General features: G+C 43.4%; 1 protein-coding gene across 1 annotated transcript in view; it reads right to left on the reverse strand.

Moving 5' to 3' along the window:
* Window positions 1-9,388: 9,388 nt before the first annotated feature.
* The window catches only part of HEPACAM2 (HEPACAM family member 2), a 43,197-nt gene continuing 32,307 nt past the window's right edge, over window positions 9,389-20,278 (reverse strand). Inside the window, exon 12 of the mRNA XM_068157015.1 lies at window positions 9,389-9,503. The gene's annotated coding sequence lies outside the window, so the exon portion shown is untranslated. The remainder of the gene's footprint in view (window positions 9,504-20,278) is intronic.

Below are 20,278 nucleotides of genomic sequence, written 5' to 3' on the forward strand. Positions count from 1 at the left end.
ATCTCCCCCCTGCCCATATCTTTTCATTCTGATTCTGCTTAAATTCCCAAACCCACCAGTTCACTCTGGGGCAGAAAATATTGGTGAGCAACTGATTTTTAAAGGCAGAACTAAGTGGGAAAAGAAAAGAGCAGTAGGCATGGATTTAAAATTACAAAGCTATCAGTAGGAAAACAGCCAACCACTGCCACAGCCTCACACTCATCCTGCAGTCTCTCACATCTGATAACTCTGATGAACATGAAGAGCGCAAACTCTCCCCCACAGGGCCCTTTGTGCTTGGGCAATTCCAGGAAGCCTGAGCTAATTTGTCACCCTAATATCTCAAAAAATCTAGACTTGAGTGTCTGCAAAATGGATGACTGTATTGAAATGGATAACTTCTCTTTATAAACACTTAGCATTTGAAGATGCACTCTTAAAAGGAGGAATGAAATTTACACAATTACAGAATAAAGCCAAGTCTGTGTTTGCTAATGGACACTGAAATCTATGTTATTGCACCTAAAAGGGCAAAAATAACACTTAATTATCTGCTGGTTATTTCCAGACACCCCAAGTACGGAGGTTTTGTCCTTGTTAAGAAGATTATCTTCGCTTTTCCCTCTGGAATGCATGTAAACCAGCTCTTGCTTTGCTGCAAGCTCACTGCTAAATTACCTGTTGTCTGGGGACTCACATTTTGCAATGAGCTGCTGAAATTGTATTTTAATAAGGAGTCTTGACCTGTGCTGTGCATTTCCCTTCAAGGCTCCACAAGTAATTTTTTTTTAGGGAGGTCCTGACCCTGAGAAGCTCAACCTGGATAACCAGAGCCAGAGGAGGATAAAATGCAACACCTAGGAGATTTCAGTAAACAGTCGAACCATTCCCACTTAATCTGTGCTAAAATGCTTGGAATGTGGGAGCCACTGATGATGCCCCTTCTCTGTGTGTCTGACTGAATCCTTTCTTTTCTGGGAGGAAAGCAGAGCCTGGGAACTAGGCAAAAGGCCTGCCACTTACCTTAAATTGATCAGCCACTTTACGATTAAAAACACTGCAAGCTGCAACACCAGGAAAACAAGGCTGCCTTCACACTCAATGCAAAATGTATCGTTGGGCTTGCAGGGATCTTTTTTCCATGTTACCCAGCAGACACTTTCTATTTTTTTCCATTGCTGCTCAAAGGTAGATGCCAATAGTTACAGTATCTTGGCCAAGTATTCATTAGGGTTTATAAAAAAAATAAGGAAATTTATGGTTATTTAGGAGCTGGCACCAAAGCACGTTGTTGTTGGAGAAGAAATCTAGCTTTGAAGCAGCCTGAAACATTGGATGTCTTATTGCAAGTCAAAGGTATATTCTGCCTTTGCCTCTTACTTTTAGAGAAGCATTGAAGTAGGTGCTTGGGATAATTAGTAGGGAAACTTCATGGTTTTAAGTTCTCTAAATGGTCAATGCAACAATTTGTTCTGCAAAAAACATTTTGTTGTTACAATAAGTCACAGAATCATTAAGATTGGAAAAGAGGGTGCTCAGACACTGGAAGAAGTTGCTCAGGGAGGTTGTGAATGCCCTTGGAGGTGTTCAAGTCCAGGTTGGATGAAGCCTTAAGCAAGATGGGCTGGTGGGAGGTGTCTCTGCCCATGGCAGGGAGGTTGAAATCAGATGATATTTAAGGTTCCTTCCAACCTAAACCATTCTATGAACCATCAAGTCCAACCACCAACTCAATACCAGCATAGCCACTAACCCATGTCCCAGAGTGCTATACTTTTTGAACACTTCCAGGGATGGCAAGTCCATCACTTCCCTGGGCAGCTTGTTCCAATGTCTTACATAAAGATAAGTGTAGAGTAAAAGTAATGGACCAAAGTCATCTCTCATTGAAGCAGGTGCATCTACATGAAATGAGGGTTTGGGGGTTGGGGTTTCTGTACCTGTCCTTCCTGGAAGAACCCAATGGTTGGACTCAATGATCTTAGAGACCTTTTCCAACCAAAACATTCTATGACTCTATACCTGATGTACAGTATCAGTGGCCTCTTTGACAGAAAGCAATCAGCCTAGATCCACACTCAAATATGGATATACCCAGACCATGGTACTAGCAAAATCTTCTGATAAAAAAAGTATCTTGGCTTGTAGATTGACTGTCACTTCCTCAAGCTAAACAAGTCAGTCAAGGAAAACACATTAAAGCAACATTCCTGCATCTATATTTGTTTTTTTCTTTGTGGGAGGGTAGCTGGAAATCCTTTCTCTCCAATACATGTTGGCAGCAGTGCCAATGAAACCTGGTGTCCTGTAATTCCAGCTGTTCTCAGGGTGCAAAGCCTTCATGAAATTATTTGAACTGCTTCTTTCTGCTATTTCTTGATGCAGTCATAAAAAACACCATCACATAACATGTCACTCATTCAGGTAACATCACAGGGTGGTTGCTGTGCATCCTCAGCCAGTTCTGTGGGCCTGACAGTGAGCTCATGCTAAGTGAATTGTGGTGTCCATGCAAGCTCTGTGGGGACCACCCTGAGTGTTCACTCGGGGGCCCAGGATGAAGGCAAGGGGGAGTGCACTCCTGCTCTGCTGCTGCTGTGTGCCTGCCAGCAGCTGGATTTTCTCCCTTCTCTCTTAGGAGAGTCATTTGCTTGTTTTTAATCCTTTTCTTCTCATTTTAAGGTCAGATCAAGCAGAAAAGACACATGACTTTCTGACTGTGCATGTCTTAGAAGCTATAAGATGCTGGAACTCCAATGGGTTAGCTTAATTAGGGGCAGGTCAGCCAGCAGAAGAAGGCCAAAAGTAAAACAGAGTAATATACTCCCTTGGAGGCAGATTAGGTTGGTTGAAAGAGGAAAAGCTGATGCTAGATCTACAAAACCCAGCACTCAGCAGGCCCAGGAGAGCTGGTTCATAGTCACAGAATCATAGAATCACAGAATCATTTTGGTTGGAAAAGACCTTTAAGATCATCAAGTCCAACCAATCTCTAACTCTACCAAGTCCATTTAGGGGTACCCCACTAGTACAGGTGAGGGCCTGACCTGATGGAAGGTGGCACCGCAGAGAAGGACTGGGGAGTGCTTCTCAGCCAAGAAAGATGATGCTGTCCTGGGGTGCACTAAGAAGGTTGTGGCCTGCAGGTTGTAGGAGGTTCTCTTCCTTCTCTACTCTGCCATGGTGAGGCCACATCTGAAGTCCTGGGTCCAGTTCTGGGCTCCTGAGGACAAGAAAGACAGGGAGCTATTGGAGAGAATTAGAGGCCCCAAAGATGCTGAGGGGTGTGGAGCATCACTCTTATGTGGAAAGGCTGAGCAACCTGGGGCTGTTTAGCCAGGAGAAGAGCAGCCTGAGAGGGGATGTGATCAATGCTGATCAACAGGTACAGGGCAGGTCTCAAGAGGATTGGGCTGGAGTCTTTTCAGGGGTGCTAGGACAAGGGGCAAAAGGCACAAATCAGAACACAGGAGGTTCCATCTGAACATGAGAAAGAACTTCAAACCTTACAATATGCAGAAAACATGTCTTGTGATTGCTGCTGAGGTGCATTGTGGCAGTAGATCTCTCACCATCAATGCAACCAGGACAAGCAGAAACCTGAAGTTGCAGTACATGTAATACAGGGAAGAAGGGATTGATTTATGAGGGAGAATGTTTGAATAAATAGAGCAGGAAGGATGAACTTCATGTAAACCAGCATGGAGTCAGGCTGCCGACACTAAAAATAGAAAAGGTCAGGAGGAGACTTGTTAAGTTTGAGGGGAAGCTGGCAGGTGAGGTAGATGTTGGAATCCTGTAGATAGGCAGTCATCAAGCCCTGTATCCATGGATGAAAGATAGAGAAGAAACTGATACAGCTGCAGAAGGAAATGGTGAAGAACAGGTTCAAGTCTTATTTAAGCAGAGGGTGTAAAAGCAGCCAGGCAGCCTGGCAAGGACCTTTGGGTATGGATTAATAACAATTCATTATTTACTTAGAGATTTCAACATATATACTACAAGTCTCATTTTCTAAATTCTTAGCATCAGTGTTAGGACAGCAACCTTTGGCTCTTTCAAAAGAGCAGACTGAGAGGGGATCTTCTCAAAAAATACATTTGAGGGGGTTTGTGGGTGTAGAAAAAACAGAGTAACTGCTGAGGACTTGATATTTTTGTTATCAGTAAAGCCTATATTTTACTAAGCTCCTCTCTAAAGAAACAAATGCTTAACCCTTGTGTTTAGCTGTGATGGATGTCCAGTACAGAGGACAAAAGCTCACAATAAAAGCTATGCATTAAATAATTGAACATTTTCCTGTGCACAGCAGAGAAGTAAAATTCATTCTAAAAAAACCCAACCCCAAACAGTAGGCACCAACTTTCTTCTCCTACAGCATCACCCTTTGAGTCCTGAAATTTGGAACAAAATGGCCTTTTCTACCTCGGAAATTAAAGAGATGGTTCTCTGTTACAAATATTTAACTGCCAAACTCCAGCAACTGTCACCTCTGATGGCTTCCCTGTGTGAGCTGTGGACAGGAAGGCGAGATGAATGTGGAAAGAGTCTAGCAGGCTGCTGAGTCCTCTTTGCTTTTATCCCCGTTCCAAGGTAGCTTTAAGAAAAGAAGTGCCCCGTACCTTCCAAGTTAGCTTTAAGAAAAGGATTGTCCTGTACCTGCCTCAAGGAGGTAAAGACAGCAAAAAGCAAATTTGCTTTATGCAGCAAACCACGATTTTTCACTAAACTCATCGCTCTCTTACTGGTGGTGAATCTATTTTTTTCCTACTTGGGGGAAAGAAGGAGAGGAAACTAATAAAGGTAAGAAAGCTCCTTTGGCTTCCGTCAAAAACAACCTCCTCCAAAGAGAGTAAAGCTGAGGTTGTCCTGTGTTTTCCCAAACGTTTTGTTGACATATGTCTAGCCTGGTGTGATTATGCCATGTTTCACTGAATTAATCAGTGGGAATGACAGGAATCATAATGAGAATTGACAACCTACTCTGTTGTCTTTGTGGAGGCTGCAGGATTCAGCAGTGAGTAGGACTCAGAAGCAGGGGGCTGAAATCACACACAGGTTTTGGGCAGTCATGAGCATGCACAATTGAACACACAGAATGAACTTTCAGAATGAATCTCAACAGTGAACCAATTCTTCCAATTTTCCCAACACCAAACAGAGCTCTAGACATGATGTGGATGCCATTCTCTTGTGAGGGCAAAACCAAGACCAGAGAGAAGTCAGGAAAACATTCTGTCTCCTTTCTAATTCATGCCTCTTCCAAAGGAATATGGAGGTAGGTCAGAGCAGATTCCAAACTGGATATAAGCAAATGTTTGCTTTAGAGTGGGCAGCACCTTGGATCCTGTGCATTTGTGAATCTCCAAAATTATCTTAGTTACAGATTACCTCTTGGAATCAAAATTTGACTGCTCTCAAATATTCTTATATGAAACAAACCAAAAGTTTTCACTGATTTCTTCCATTACAAAAATAGGTCTGAAATGGGTCCAGATGAGAAACAGTTCCACATCCAAGTCCCTTCATCATGTGAAGGTGTTCAGTAAAGAACCATCCCCAAAGCAGTGTCAGTGACACTTATCACTACCAGACATTGTCTAACCTGTGATTTCATTCAACAACAGTGATTCCACACTTTCCCAGGACAATCCACACTAGTGCTTCCATAAATGCAGAATTTTTTCACTTCCCTTAAGTTAGATTTTTGTTTGTTTGTTTCACTTCCCTTAAGGCAGATTTCCCCCCCAGATCTCTGTACAAAAATTATTCTTTAATTCCTTTTAATCAATTTTGTCCTTAACCATCCTTCTATCCTTATGTCTCAAGACATCCTACTGTCTTTAGATATCCTTTAGTCATCCTTCTACCCTTCTGTCTTTAGACATCCTTCTGTCTTTAGATATCCTTTAGTCATCCTTCTACCCTTCTGTCTTTAGACATCCTTCATGAAGCAACTGGGATTTTTTAGTCTGGAGAAGAGGAGGCTGACGGGAGACTTCATTGCTCTCTACAGCGCTCTGAAAGGAGGTTGGAGTGAGGTGGAGGTTGGTCTCTTCTCTCTATTATCACGTGATAGGAGAGGAAATGGCCTGGAGAGGTTTAGGTTGGAGATTAGGAAACATTTCCTAGCTGCAGGAGTGATCAGGGATTGGAAAAGGCTGCCCAGAGAGATGGTGGAGGCACCATCCCTCAGGTGTTCATGAAATGTGTGGCCATGGCACTTGGGGACATGGTTTAGTGGTCACGGTGGTGTTGGGTTGATGGTTGGACTCAATGACATTAGAGGGCTTTTCCAACCCAGACAATTCTATGATTCTATAAAGCCATGAGGCTCCACACTGAAACATTCCTCAAAACACAGCCCTAGCAGAGATCCTCCCCAGGCCAGCCTGCTTCTCAAAACAGACTTGTTAACCAAAAATGAGACTAAACTAACAGTTAGGTGTAACAAAGCAAAACTAAAGGCTGCAGAATTAATGAGCTGTGCTGTTTAACTCTCCTCTTTTCGTGATCCAGTGCTCATTACCTAGCTTGCCTGTAATCTCCAACATATATAAACACCTGCTCCAGGCTCCTGGCTGCGTTGGACAAGGACATGATTTTCTTCTCTGTAAATCTCTTGGTTATTGTTGGCACTTTCCAGTGACAGGAGTAATGAAAAATACATATTTGTATCGTGATGGGCTCCTTGTCCCTCCTCTGAAGCACTGGGGAATGTGACTTGAAAATGCAGAGAAGCAGCCTAGACAGCTGTACTGGAGGAGAGGCTGCCTGATCTGTGCTTTGAGGGTTTCTGACTGCACTCAGGGTGGTTGGATTTTTGTTTCAAATGTCCCAAGAGTTCCAAATTTTAGACAAAACCCCATGCTTTTACCTTTCCATGGTTACAATAGAAACCCTGCAGGATGACCCTGTCTACAACTCCCTGTACAGAGGCTGGAGCCAGCTGGGGGTTGGTCCCCTTTCCCTAGTAAACGGGTGAGAGGAGGAGAGGAAATGGCCTCACGTTCCACCAGAGGAAGTTTAGTTGGATACTAGAAGAAATTTTTTGACTGAAAGGATTCTCAAACACTGGAACAGGCTGCCCAAGGAGGTAGTTGAATCCCTATCCCTGGAAGCGTAAAGATGCAAAGATGGTGCTGAGGGACATGGTTTAGCCCCAGACTTGGTGCAGGTAGAGAATGATCTGAAAGGTTTTTCTGAACCAAAATGATTCTGTGATTGTATTCTATGGTTCTGTGACAATCAAATCACAGAGGGAAGTGAAAATACAATGTCCATTTCTGCCTGGAACCTTTTGGAAAAGCCTGTAACAACCTCTCTGCAATACAACACAACACAAGAGCTCTGAAAGTCCCACACTGGAAGAGGCTGTGAACAAGAACTACGTAAAAGCAAGGAAGATGTCTCTGCTGAGTAGATTTACTATGTTCAGTAAAGCAAATAGAATCATAGAATCACCAAATGGTTTGGGTTGGAAGGAACCTTGAAGGTCATCTAGTTCCAACCTTCCTACCATGGGCAGGGACACCTCACAGTTTGCTCAAGGCCCCATCCAACCTGCCTTTGAACACCTCCAGGCAACCCATTTTCTTAAATTTTTTGATCCACTCCAGTAAGAGCTGCTTGGATGGCTAATTGCTAATCTGAGCTAGAGAAGAACCACCAACAAGGCAGGAAGAATTGCATAGCAACAGAAGGTTTTGTTAATAATCTATCACTGGCAGCACAATAACAGGCATGGGTTTAGTACTTGATTAAATAAGTGAACAATCAGAACCATTTTGATCTGGCACATTTGCTTGGTCCCAATCACCCCTTCAAAGGAACTCCGGCTGATAAAGTGGCAATAAAGTGCTGCTGTTCAAGCATATCAGATTGCACTTGATTATGTAGAAAAGATAAAATATGTATTTGCAGTTGGGGTTTGACACACAGTAAAGGGAAGTTACAAAGGAGACCGGTTTGCTGTTTGCTAGCAGCAGCTGCAGATACTAAACCAGCTGCTCCAAGAAGAGCAAAGCTCATAGAGCACTTGAGAACACCTCGTTTTTCTCCAACCATCTACAAAGTGTTTGAACCAGCTAATCCAAAACCTTTCAGGTTTTGCCGTGCATAGAAAGGACAAGGAATGAGGTGAAGTGCAAAGTAGATCTGGGACCATCAAGGCTGAGAAAACAAAACTGTTTCAAGGTACTGTGCAATTAATAAATTGCGCCCTGGTCACCTTCCTTCACTCTTTTGGAAAATAACAGTTTCCCCACCAACCTAAATTACTGCAGAGTGTACTCTGTATGTGGCAAAGCATGTTTCTTTTGTTCAATCTGAAAATACAGATTAAAATTCTCAGTGCCTCATTTCTATGTGGTTTGTTCTCTACAACTCCCTGACGGGAGGCTGGAGTGAGGCGGGGGTTGGTCTCTTCTCACTAGTATCAGGTGATAGAAGAAATGGCCTGAAACCAAGGGAGGTTTGTGTTGGAGATTAACAAATATTTCTTTGCTGCAAGAGTGGCCAGGGATTGGCACAAGCTGCCCAGGGAGGTGGTGGAGGCACCATCCCTGGAGGTGTTCAAGAAACGTTTGCATTTTCCTTTAATTTGTAACAAAATTACAGGTGGCTGGCTAGGGAAAGAAGAACAAGTTGATTTGATGCCAAAGCAACAGTGATGCAAATAACGTAAACCACATACTTGTGCAGTTAACCACATGCAGTTTTTCAATTTCTTCTTCTTAGAATCATGGAATTGGTTTTGGTTGGAAAAGACTTTTAAGACCTGAGGCACTGGAACAGGTTGCCCAGAGCAGCTGTGGAGGCTCCAAACACGGAAGGATTGGCTGGGGCCCTGAGCAAGCTGGTCTGGTGGGAGGTGTCCCTGCCCATGGCAGGGGGGTGAAACTAGAGGCTCTGTAAGGTCCCTTCCAACCCAACCCGTTCTATGATTCTATGACTCTGATACTTTCTCACCTGTTGTAACCTGTGTTCACCCTTTAGATTAACAGTCACTGGGTTTGTATCAATTCCATGTGCATTGCTAATTTCCTGCGGTCAGTAATTTTATGCCTATCTAAAAGCTGGCAATATAAAATAATAAGGAAGTGACATTTTTGGCATCTTCCTCTACAGAGACTAAAAGATTCAGTATTAGCCCCTTTAGATATACACATGAATATGCTTGTTATATACAAGTCCAGTCCTATAAAAGAAGCTCTTGTGAGGAACTACTCACCAAAAGATGCTGGATCCATCGTAATGTGCAAAGACAAACGTTAAGCTGAGTCACTCAAATGCCTCTTCAGGTTCAGGAGACAACAGTTAGGGGCTATGCATTTTTTAATTTTATTTTTTTAAAAAGTATTTCACATTATTACAGAAGAATCTGCTATCAACTAAGGAAGGCCACAAAGGGTTGGAGCACCTCTGTTGTGAGGACAGGCTGAGGGAACTGGGGTTGTTCAGTCTAGAGAAAAGATGAGAAGACTCCGGGGGGACCTCAGAGCTGCCGACCTGAAGGGAACCTACAAGACAAGAGGGAGTTTGAAGCTGAGGGAGAGCAGGGTTAGTCTGTATCTTAGGAAGTTCTTCAGTATGAGGATGGTGCTAGTCTGGAACAGGTTGCCCAGGGAATTTGTGGATTCCTCCTCCAAGACAGTGTTCAAGGCCAGGCTGGGTGAGACCTTTGGGCAGCTGAGTCTAGCGGAGAGGTGTCCCTGCCCATGGTGGGGAGGTTGGAGGAGATGATCTCTGAGGTCCTTTCCAACCTGAGCCATTCTAGGATTCTATGAATTCTGCTTAACTGAGATGAATGAAGGGCCTGAGGATCATTTCAAAACTGTGAGATTATCTGCCATGAAATTATAGTCTGCATTTATTAATGACACTGGATATTTGCTTAAACGAACACCTTGAATGTACCTCTGGTACATTCTGGTACAGAATTCTTTTAAGAAGAGTTTTCTTCATTTAGCTTGTAAAGGTGCATCATCCAACACTGATTTGCTTATTTAAGAACAGCCATTAGCACCAATTTGCAAACCTAATTAAAATTTGCCTGGATCTCATACAGTCTGAAGTTTTCCTGACTTTCACAGAATGCTTTGCCTTGGAGTTCCAACCTCTGCCATGGCCAGGGACGGCTCTTGCCAGACCAACTTGCTCAAGCCCCATCCAACCTGCCTGTGAACTGCCAGCCTCCACAACTTCTTTGGACAACCTCTTCCAGTGCCTCACCACCCTCATGGGGAAGAATTGCTTCATGATGTCTAATCTTAATCTAGCATCTTGGAAGTAACATCATCCCTTATTTTTTCTGTAATATTCTCATTGAAAATGTATTTTGAATCTCCTTCTAGACAAGGACACTGAACTAAAGTACAGCAACTGCAATATTCTGTGGACTTCACAAATAATGTCTTAATATTGATTTATGTTCTTACTTGTGCTCAACTCAGTCCTATTAGGGCTGCATTTATAATCAACTCAGCTTTGACAAAACCTGGAAAGAGTTCAATTCTGTTACCACACTTTTGATATTAAGCTTTGAATGTACAGTTCCCCACACACACACACTAATTCCCCACTAATTTACACTGTTGATAGAATTTAAAGCAGAGTTTTGACTATCTGACCCAATGCCTCTTACTCTACCTGAGCAGTACAAACAATGTGCTAGAATGCCCTCTGGAGGAACTTTGCCAATCACTATCTACTTCAGCCATCATCTTTTCAAGAAGGGATCTGAAAAACCTCCAATTTTAGCTCATCTCACTTCAGACTGCAGTGTTAGTTGGTTAGAACAAGACACAGCCTGTTTGGAACAGGGACAATACAAGGAGGTAAGATGCAGATATCCAGGTCCCTGTTCATAGATTCATAGAATGGTTTGGGTTGGAAAGGACCTTCAATATCATCTAGTGCCAATCCTTCTGGCATTGGCAGGGACACCTTCTACTGGACTAACTTGCTCAAAGCTTTGAGCACCTCCAGGAAGGGGGTATCCATAACCTCCCTGGGCAACCTCTTTCAGTGTCTCACCATCCTTACTGTAAATAATTTCTTTCTAATCTGCAGTCTAAATCTGGCCTCCACAAGCTTCAACCCATTCCCCATTGTCCTATCACTACAAGCCCATGTAAAAAGTTGATCCCCAGCTTTCTTGTATTTTAAAAGGTGTCTGCTGGTGTTCTGTTTTGTGCAGGTAGGAAAGGTATCTAGAAGCTGAGATCAAGTGTGTTCATTGCTTGTGCAAGTTCCCAGCTTTACAGCTGTTAGTGAGGTTAGTGAGGTTAGTGCTAGAGTGCAGTTTAGATAAGAAGGTCCCTCCTCTCCAAATATATTTTTTTGTTGGCCACATGGCTGGTGCTGGACTCAAAAAGTTTCTCCCTCTAATGGAATGAAGAGGCAGGGCAAGTATGATAGAGGCTGCCACTGACATGGAGTAAAATGGGAATCAAGAAGGTTTGTGTAGATGGAGAAAGCATGACAGAAAGTTTGTGTGTTATTTCTATTAATGGCACAGGGTTAGGAAAACACACTGGAGGCACTGGGAGATTAAAAAATTAACTTAAATGAAGGGGAAAAACAAACCTGTGGTGACTGGACACTGTCCTTTGGTGATAGGACAAGGGCAACAGTTTTAAACTAGAGCAGAGTAGATTGAGATCAGACATTAGGACAAAGTTCTTTACTATGAAGGTGGTGAGACATTGGAACAGGGCACCCAGAGAAGTTGTGGACACCTCTGGAAGTGTTTAAGACCAGGCTGGATGAGGCTTTGAGCAACCTGATCTAGTAGGAGGTGTCCCTGCCCATGGCAGGGGACTTGGAACTAGGTGATCTTCAAGGTCCCTTCCAACTCAAGCCATTTCATGATTCTATGAACCAAACAATTAACTACGTTTTTAAAGCAAGGCTGCAGAACACAACGACCAAAAAGCAGCCTCACCTCAGCCCAGTATCTCCTAAGTGACCAGGACACCACCTGCGCCCCAGGTGCAGTGGAATTGAATTGCATTATTCAATAAGAAGAGCAGGATTATTCTTTGGAGGAGCACTTAGGGGTGTTAGAAGTTTTTTTTTTTCTGACAGATCTTCACATTTTGTCATTAGAGAACAAAGAAAGGGTAGAGAAGTGCTGAAAGTGGAGGGTTTGCCTTTCCTGTAGACATTGGTGTCTCATTCCTGTGAAGCAGCAGAATAGTATCTCAGACTGTAGCCTACATCCTCAGCAGTCAGCATCTGCTAGTAGATACAACAACCTCCCTGTCTGCCTTCTTCTATGGATATCTGGCATGATTAATGATGCCATCAATGGAGAGAGCACTACAGTTCGGGGACACAGAATAGATTCTGATCAGTGCTGATATGGCTTGGTTGCATGGGTTAGTTGATTAGGTGGTGTTGGATGATAGGTTGGACACGATGATCTTGAAGGTCTCTTCCAACCTGGTCTATTCTATTCTATTCTATTCTATTCTATTCTATTCTATTCTATTCTATTCTATTCTATTCATCCCTACACAAAGCATATGAAGAAATGAGGAATAAAATGAATGAGCACAGTAACTAATTTTAACTAATAAGACTCAGCCCAGTGCTCCTTATTTAGGGAGTCAGCAGGAGATAACCTGGTCACTTCTGAAAACAAAATCATTTAATCCCCTGACTATTCTAATACGTGATTCCATATGACATAGCTGGATGAGGTAACCAGATTCCTAAAATGGATCAACCTACCCCAGCTCTCTCATTTAAGGATGATTTCAAACTAAGGAAATTAGCATTTTTTTAAACCTTAAACTAACTGTGACCATCCAGTGGCTGGTCACCAGTGGTGTTCCTCTGCACTCAGTACTGGGGCCGCTTCTCTTCAATATCTTTGTTGATGATCTGGATGAGGGGATCAAGGGCACCCTCAGTAAGTTTGCAGAAGACACTACGTTGGGAAGGAGTGCTGATCTGCTGGAGGGTAGGAGGGCTCTGCAGAAGGACATGGACAGGCTGGATCAATGGGCTGAGGCCAACTGTATGAGATTCAGCAAGGCAAAGTGTTGGATACTTCACTTGGGTCACAACAAATCCATGCAGTTTAATGAGCATGCACAATAATTTTTAGGAAAGTGGTTGAAGTTGGTGATCTGAAAGCATGCAAAGGAACACTGAGTTCATAGTTCACACCTGCCTTAACTTTAACTTGAGCTCTCATTTTGAACACAGCTGAAGGTGCTCAGACAATGCTTTACGGAAATGGTGGTGAGACACTGGAAGAGGTTGCCCAGGGAGGTTGTGAATGCCCCCCTCTGGAGACATTCAAGGCCAGGTTGGATGAGGCTTTGAGCAAGCTGGGCTGGTGGAAGGTATCCCTGCCCATGGCAGAGGGTTGGAGCTGCATGATCTTCAAGGTCCCTTTCAACCCAAACCATTCTACAGCTCTATGAATCTATGATTTAAGGAGTTTTTTAATCAGAAGGGAGGAAATACAGCTCACATCTCCCACTAAAAAGAGATGAATTGTTAAAACCTTTTAAAGGACATTGAATTATCTTCTGAAGAGTCAGATAGAAATGAATCCTGGCCAGTACAGATACTATGAGTTGTTTGAGCATTGTAGCTTTTCCTTTCACCTGTTTTTCACACAATGGTTTAGGTTGGAAGGGCCTTTAAAGACCATCTAATTAACACACCCCTGCCATGGGCAGGGACGCCTCCCACTAGCCCAGGATGCTCAAGGCCTCATCCAGCCTGGCCTTGAACACCTCCAGGGAAGGGGCATCCACAACCTCCCTGGGCAGCCTGTTCTCTTTTAGAAGAGAAAATAGCAAAAAGATTGAATTCTTCAGATATTTCTCAACTATGGAACTTTCACTGCTTAAACTCTGAAGACAGTGAGGAAGAGAGGGCCAACAAAACCTTGAAACACAGCATGAGGCAAAAAATATAGCTCAAACTAAAGCACCTGTGTTTTCTGGCTGGACAACACTGCATCAGCCAAAATAGATGCTCTAACAGTCCTGGCTGTGCTCAGCTAGCTCCCCATAACTCATTTCATAACTGGGAAAAAATGTAGCATTTTCTGACATCATCTCAGGGTAGTTTTGGACAGATTGTACTGCAGAGAATCCAACAATAACCACTTCTTTTTCCTCTCCATGATTTAAGAAGAATTCAATGAGCACAACTGCAGAGGTCACCCAAGGAGGCTATGGATGCCCCCTCCTTGGAGGTGTTCAAGGCCAGACTGGATGAGGCTTTGAGCAGGCTGGTCCAGTGGAAGTTGTCCCTGCCCATGGCAGGGGTGTTGGAATTGCATGATCTTTAAGGTCCCTTCCAACCCAAAACATTCTAGGATTCTGTGAATTCTATGGTGACAATACTTGTTCATCTGGACTTTTTTGGGGTTCAAAAGCTCATCACAAATAATAATAATAATAAATGTGCATTTGAATATAAGTTATGATCTTGGATTCTTTCTCTTTTCCTGCTATTAAACACGAGTCAAAGGATCAGACCTACAAGTTTCAGAAGCCAGGATCTGAAAACTAGATGTCAGAGTCTGTGGGAGAGGAGAAAGGTGTCATCTTTCCATTTTATAGCTTGGAGCTCTATTGAAATTTTATCACTCAGTGGTTCATTTTTTACTCTCCAGTTGCTATCTCAGTGGTAACTGACTCGTATCCTATTTATTGCTAATTTTAAACCACAGTCACACAATTGGGCTCAGAATTCCTGTGACAGATGAGTACAATCTGTGAACTTCAGCTGGCAGGTCTCCCTCTGCAGCTGAGCAGGTCACTGCAGAAGGAATTGTTTTTGCAGAGGAAGTTGATCTTCCTACCAGAAACTGACAGCAATTCCAGGACAATTATCACAACAAAGATGGCAGCAAAATCCTGCTTCTGACCTTGGCCTTGATGCAAAGCCAGAGCATGACCCCTTGAGTTTGAATGTTTAGACCAAAGAACATCTCATGTGATTTTTTTCTTTCTCAGGGAAACAGGGACCTGTTCTGAGAATGTGCTGCTAGTTTTCATTATAGAATTGTTTGGGTTAGAAAAGACTTCTATGGTCCCCAAGTCCATCCATCAACCCACCACCACCATGGCCATTAAACTATGTCCCAAAGTGAGCTTTCCACTGAGAAAGTAGGAGGTAGCACCCAGCCTGCCATTTCTGGCTGATTTTGCTTAACTTAGCTGATTGAAGATCAGAGAGTGATGCAGATTGTCATGTCTCTGATTCTTAAAGGACCTAGCCCTAACCCACAACACAGATGCACGCAGGTGAATAGAGGGGAAGGGACAGGATGCGGCCAATGCAAAAAGGGCAGGAGTGTGCCCGTTCAGTTCCACCTAGCTGCCTGTCTCCAGGGTGTTTGTCATTACCAGGGAACAAAACCAAGCCCTGGTTTAACTTGAGTAGAAAAAGCAATTGTCCTCTATCTTATATTGAAAACCAATCCATAGAGTCATAGAATCATAGAATGGTTTCAGTTGGAAAAGACCCTTAAGATCAACGAGTCCCAGCATTCCCTAACTCTCCAATTGAATAGTAACTCCTATTTGGGAAGGAATGTCTAAGATTCTGCACAATCGGCCTGTAGAGAATGACCCAAGAATTACAAAATCTAAACAAAACCTCACTTGTCTATTGCCATCAACCTTTCCAGACTCCTTCCAAGTCCCTCTGCCTAGTACCATTTAGAATTGAGTGGCAAGGGGATACAGAGACAGGAACGAAAAGGAAGGGAAATGGACACAGAAAGGGGAAGCTAAAAGTAGAGAGCAGCAGAAAGAGGTGGACATAACAAGTGCAAAATTCTGCTAAAAAGATACTGAAAACTGCATGTCACATCCAATCCTTCAGCCATGACCCATGACAGAGCAGCAGGGAAAACTTTCTCAGGATCCAGCCTTCAGTTTGCTCATGCACTGCATAAAGCGGAACATTCACAAAGGGATTAGAAAGACTCACAAGTGATTAAAAGCTATTCTAGATATGCTGCAGACCTGAGTGCTGTGTGCTACACCTGGTTTTAGGTACAGCACCAGATGTTGTAGACAGGTACAAGCCATCTTACAGACATAAAATCCTTCATCAGGAGCTTGCTTGATTTTGCAATTCAGCTTTCATGCTAATAAGGATGAAATAAAAATTGTCAGAGATGACAAGTCTCCTTTGGAGAAGAGGCTAGAGAACAAGATTGTTTAGGCTGGAGGAGGCTGAGGGGAGACCTCATTGCTTTCTACAACTACCTGAAAGGAGGTTACAGTGAGGTGGGGGTTGGTCTCTTCTCACTAGTATCAGGTGATAGAACAAGAGGAAATGGCCTGAATTATGTCAGGGGAGCTTTAGGTTGGAAATTAGGAAAAATTTCTTTGCTGCAGGAGTGGTCAGGGATTGGAACAGGCTGCCCAGGGAGGTGGTGGAGTCACCATCCCTGGAGGTGTTAAAAAAATGTGTGGACGTGGCACCTGGGGACATGGTTTAGTGGCCATGGTGGTGTTACGCTGAAGTGTGGACTTGATGGTCTTGGAGGTCTTTTCCAACTGAAACAATTCTATGATTCTAAGATCTCTTATCATCAGCTCAGCAAGATTGCTCAGCACTGTAGGCAAAAGCAGTAACATCCCCTACAGCTGAAGGATTCTGGTATTTTATAAAACTACAACTGCTGGTGTATAATTTTACAAAAATATGATTTCTGGAATTAAATTATCCATCTCCTCTGTCTCAGTCTGCTTATTCTGCGTTGCAACAGGAACATCGCAGGTGTTTCCAACAAACAGATCACCATCAGCACATAATCTTTCCATTAGAAACCTGTCAAAGTGCTTTTATGAGCAGGTCTAGTAGCAAACAACAAGAGGGAACAGCCCCAAGTTTCACAAGGGGAGGTTTGGGTTGGATGTTAGAGGAAACTTCACTGAAAGGGTTCTCAAAGCCTGGAACAGGATCTCCAGGGAGGTGCTTGAATCACCATCCTTGAAGGTGTGTTAAAGCAGCAGAGATGTGGTACTGAGGGACACACCAGACTGGGAAGTATTAGGATAATTGTTAGACTCAATGATCTTAAAGGGCTTTTCCAGCCTAAACAATTCTGTGGTTCTACAGTTTGGTTTTTTTTTTAATACTGGTATGTGTGATCAGTCAACAACTGGCAAGGAATAATATATGGAATAAGAAAGCCATCAATAAATGGTTCTCAAAGAAATTTTGTATAATAGAGTGTTTAGCAGAGGTTGTTCAACCTAGAGAAGACTCCACTGGGGAACCTTAGAGCTGCCTTCCAATACCTGAAGGGAGCCTACAGGAAGGCTGAAGAGGGACTTTCCATGAGTATGTCCAGAGACAGGACAAGGGGGAATGGTTTGAAGCTGAGGCAGAGCAGGGTTAGTCTGGAGCTTAGGAAGAAGTTCTTCCATATGAGGGTGGCAAGACTCTGGAACAGGTTGCCCAGGGAGGTTGTGGCTGCCTCCTCCCTGGGGGTGTTCAAGGCCAGGCTGGATGAGAGTTGAGAGGTGTCCCTGCCCACAGCAGGGAGGTTGGAGTATCTACTTCGATGTCCCTTCCAACCTGAGCCATTCTGTGATGTTATGATGAACTCCACTGTGGTAGTTTAATGATTTTTAAAGTCAGGTTATTTATAGAAGTCAACAGAATTAACTGGCATAAAATCCACAAAACACACTATGCCTATATTTGGAAGGAGGAAATGTCAATGGTGAAAGAGCTGCCTTTGGAGGCTTCTGAACACATATAACACAAATCCAAGACCTTTAACAGAGATTGTTATGGCTTCTATCTTTTGTTCCAGAGAGGCTAGGGCTACAGACACAGAGCCAACTGTGTATGTGGCCTAATTCCACTTATAAAATTTGGCCAAAGATAAGCTGTCATATTGATTTCAAGTTCAGATCCTGTGTGGTGCTCAGGGCTCTTCCAGAACAAATGGGAATACAGGAAATCTGTAAAACCACAGCTGGAACTCAAGGCTTTCAATTACTATTCTTTCTGTGACTTGCACAGAAATGACTGAGCTAGCATTTTTCCAGGGTAATTACAGCTGTCTGTTTCTCCATTTATCACAGCTATTTACAAAAACAAATCATCATTTTCTTTTCATGGGTACTATACAAACACCAGAAGTGTCCTGTTGTAAAGACTGCCTGGGCAGACTGCAGGAGGAAAAGGAAGTCCAAGTAAAGTCACACAGCAGCCAAACATACCTTGACAATGCCAATTTTGAGCATGTTTTTCTAAAACTAAAATCAAGGAGACTTCTAAATGCTCCTTCAAGTTTGCTACTGTCAATCCCTTAGTTTATTGCAGATAAACACCAAGTCTTGCAGAGTCAGAGAGCAGAAAATACAGGTCCTGTGACCCAGCTGAGCAATAAAGCTTATGAAGATTACATGTAGGAAACACCAGGGAGGAAAGCATGGCAAACAGATTTGAGAGAGGCAGATCAATAGAAAACAAAGGCTGGCATCTTTGATGCACCATATGGAGTCAGGGGGTGACATCAAAAGAGGCAAAATAGTCCAGAGAGTGTGGACTTGCTAGGAAAGGCCAACAAGTTTGTTTGCAGTGGTTATTTCAGAGATTCAGATTGGAAGGATGATAAATATTTATGAGGAAGCTTTTAAATTGCCATGGTGAAAGAACATGGTCAGGCTGTTAAAGGAATCAGTGTTTGGTGGCAGCCCTGGCCATAAGATGCTCTGTTTAGCCTGAATTTTCTTCCAGATGGTATAAAGTGTTCCCTCACTGGAGGAAGAAAGATGTGATCTCTGCACAATTACCCATTCTCCAAGTTTTAGTTACAGGTGGTGGAGTCACCATCATTGGAGGTGTTCAGGAGGAGACTTGATGGGGTGCATGGTGCCATGGGTTAGTTGTTTAGGTGAGTTGGATTGGTTGATGGGTTGGACGCGACGATCTTGAAGGTCTCTTCCAACCTGGTTGTTTATTATTATTATTATTATTATTATTATTATTATTATTATTATTATTATTATTATTATTATCTCCTGAGTCTTTGATGGGTCCCACGTATAATTAAGATCTCAGCAACAAACACAGTTGTGCAAAAGAGTGTGCAAGAGTCCTTTGTTTCTTGCTGCTTAAATGTTTCTGCAAGGAAACAATGGAAATCTTTCAATTTGGTCCAGGGAAGGTACAAGCTGTAGAAACCCACCCCTGCAGAACTTCAGTTTAAGCACATTATCTTTACAGCTCTGATAATGCTTTGTGTGAGGATCTGAAACACAGAATCACAGAATCATTTTGCTTGGAAAAGCCCTTTGAGATCATTGAGTCCAATCATTCTCTAACCAGGCTGGTGCTAACTCATGGCCCTCAGCAACACATCTACACAGCTTATACATACCTGCAGAGATGGGGATTCAACCACCTCAGAATCACAGAAACATTCAGGTTGGAAAAGACCCTCAGGATCACCAAGTCCAACCCTACTCTATAAGGTTCACTCCTAAACCATATCCCCAAGCATCATATCCAAATGACCTTTAAACACATCCAGCGTTGGTGACTCAACCACCTCCCTGGGGAGCCTGCTACACTGTCTGCAAACCCTTTCAGTCAAGAAGTTTCTCCTCATATTCAACCTAGAACCCCTGGTGCAACTTTAGGCCATCTCCTCTCATTCTAGGACTTGTCACTAGGGAGGAGATCAACCTGGCTCCAAGTTCCTTTCAGGGAGTTATAGAGAACTGGAAGGTCTCCTCTCAACCAGCTTTTTCCCAGACCAAATGCTAGTTGCCTCAGCTGCTCCTCATGAGCCCTCTTCTCCAGACCTGGACCTTCTCTAGCAACTCAATGTCCTTCTTGGAGTGAGGGGCCCAAAACTGAACCCTGGACTCAAGGTGTGGCCTCACCAGTGCTGAGTCCAGGGGGACAATCACTTCCATGGTCCTGCTGGTCACACTATTGCTGATCCAGGTCAGGATGCTGGTGGCCTTCTTGACCACCTGAGCACACTACAGGCTCATCTTCAGCCAACTATCACCCAGCACCCCCAGGTCTTTCTCTACTGGGCAGCTTCCCAACCCTTCTGCCCCAAGCCTGGAACATTCATGAGGCTGTTGTGACTGAAGTGCAGGACCAAGCACTTGGCCTTGTTGAACCTCATACAACTAACCTCAGCCCGCTGATCCAGCCTATTCAGGTCCCTCTGCAGAGCCTTCCTACCCTCCAGGAGGTGAACGCTTTCCCTGAGCTTAGAGTCATTTGCAGACCTCTTACAGACTTTGCATTTGTTTTTTTCACTGGTATT

The sequence above is a fragment of the Melanerpes formicivorus genome, unplaced genomic scaffold (genome assembly GCF_026170545.1).
Source record: "Melanerpes formicivorus ecotype bairdi unplaced genomic scaffold, bMelFor1.0.p_v2 SCAF_35, whole genome shotgun sequence".
Lineage (NCBI taxonomy): Eukaryota > Metazoa > Chordata > Aves > Piciformes > Picidae > Melanerpes > Melanerpes formicivorus.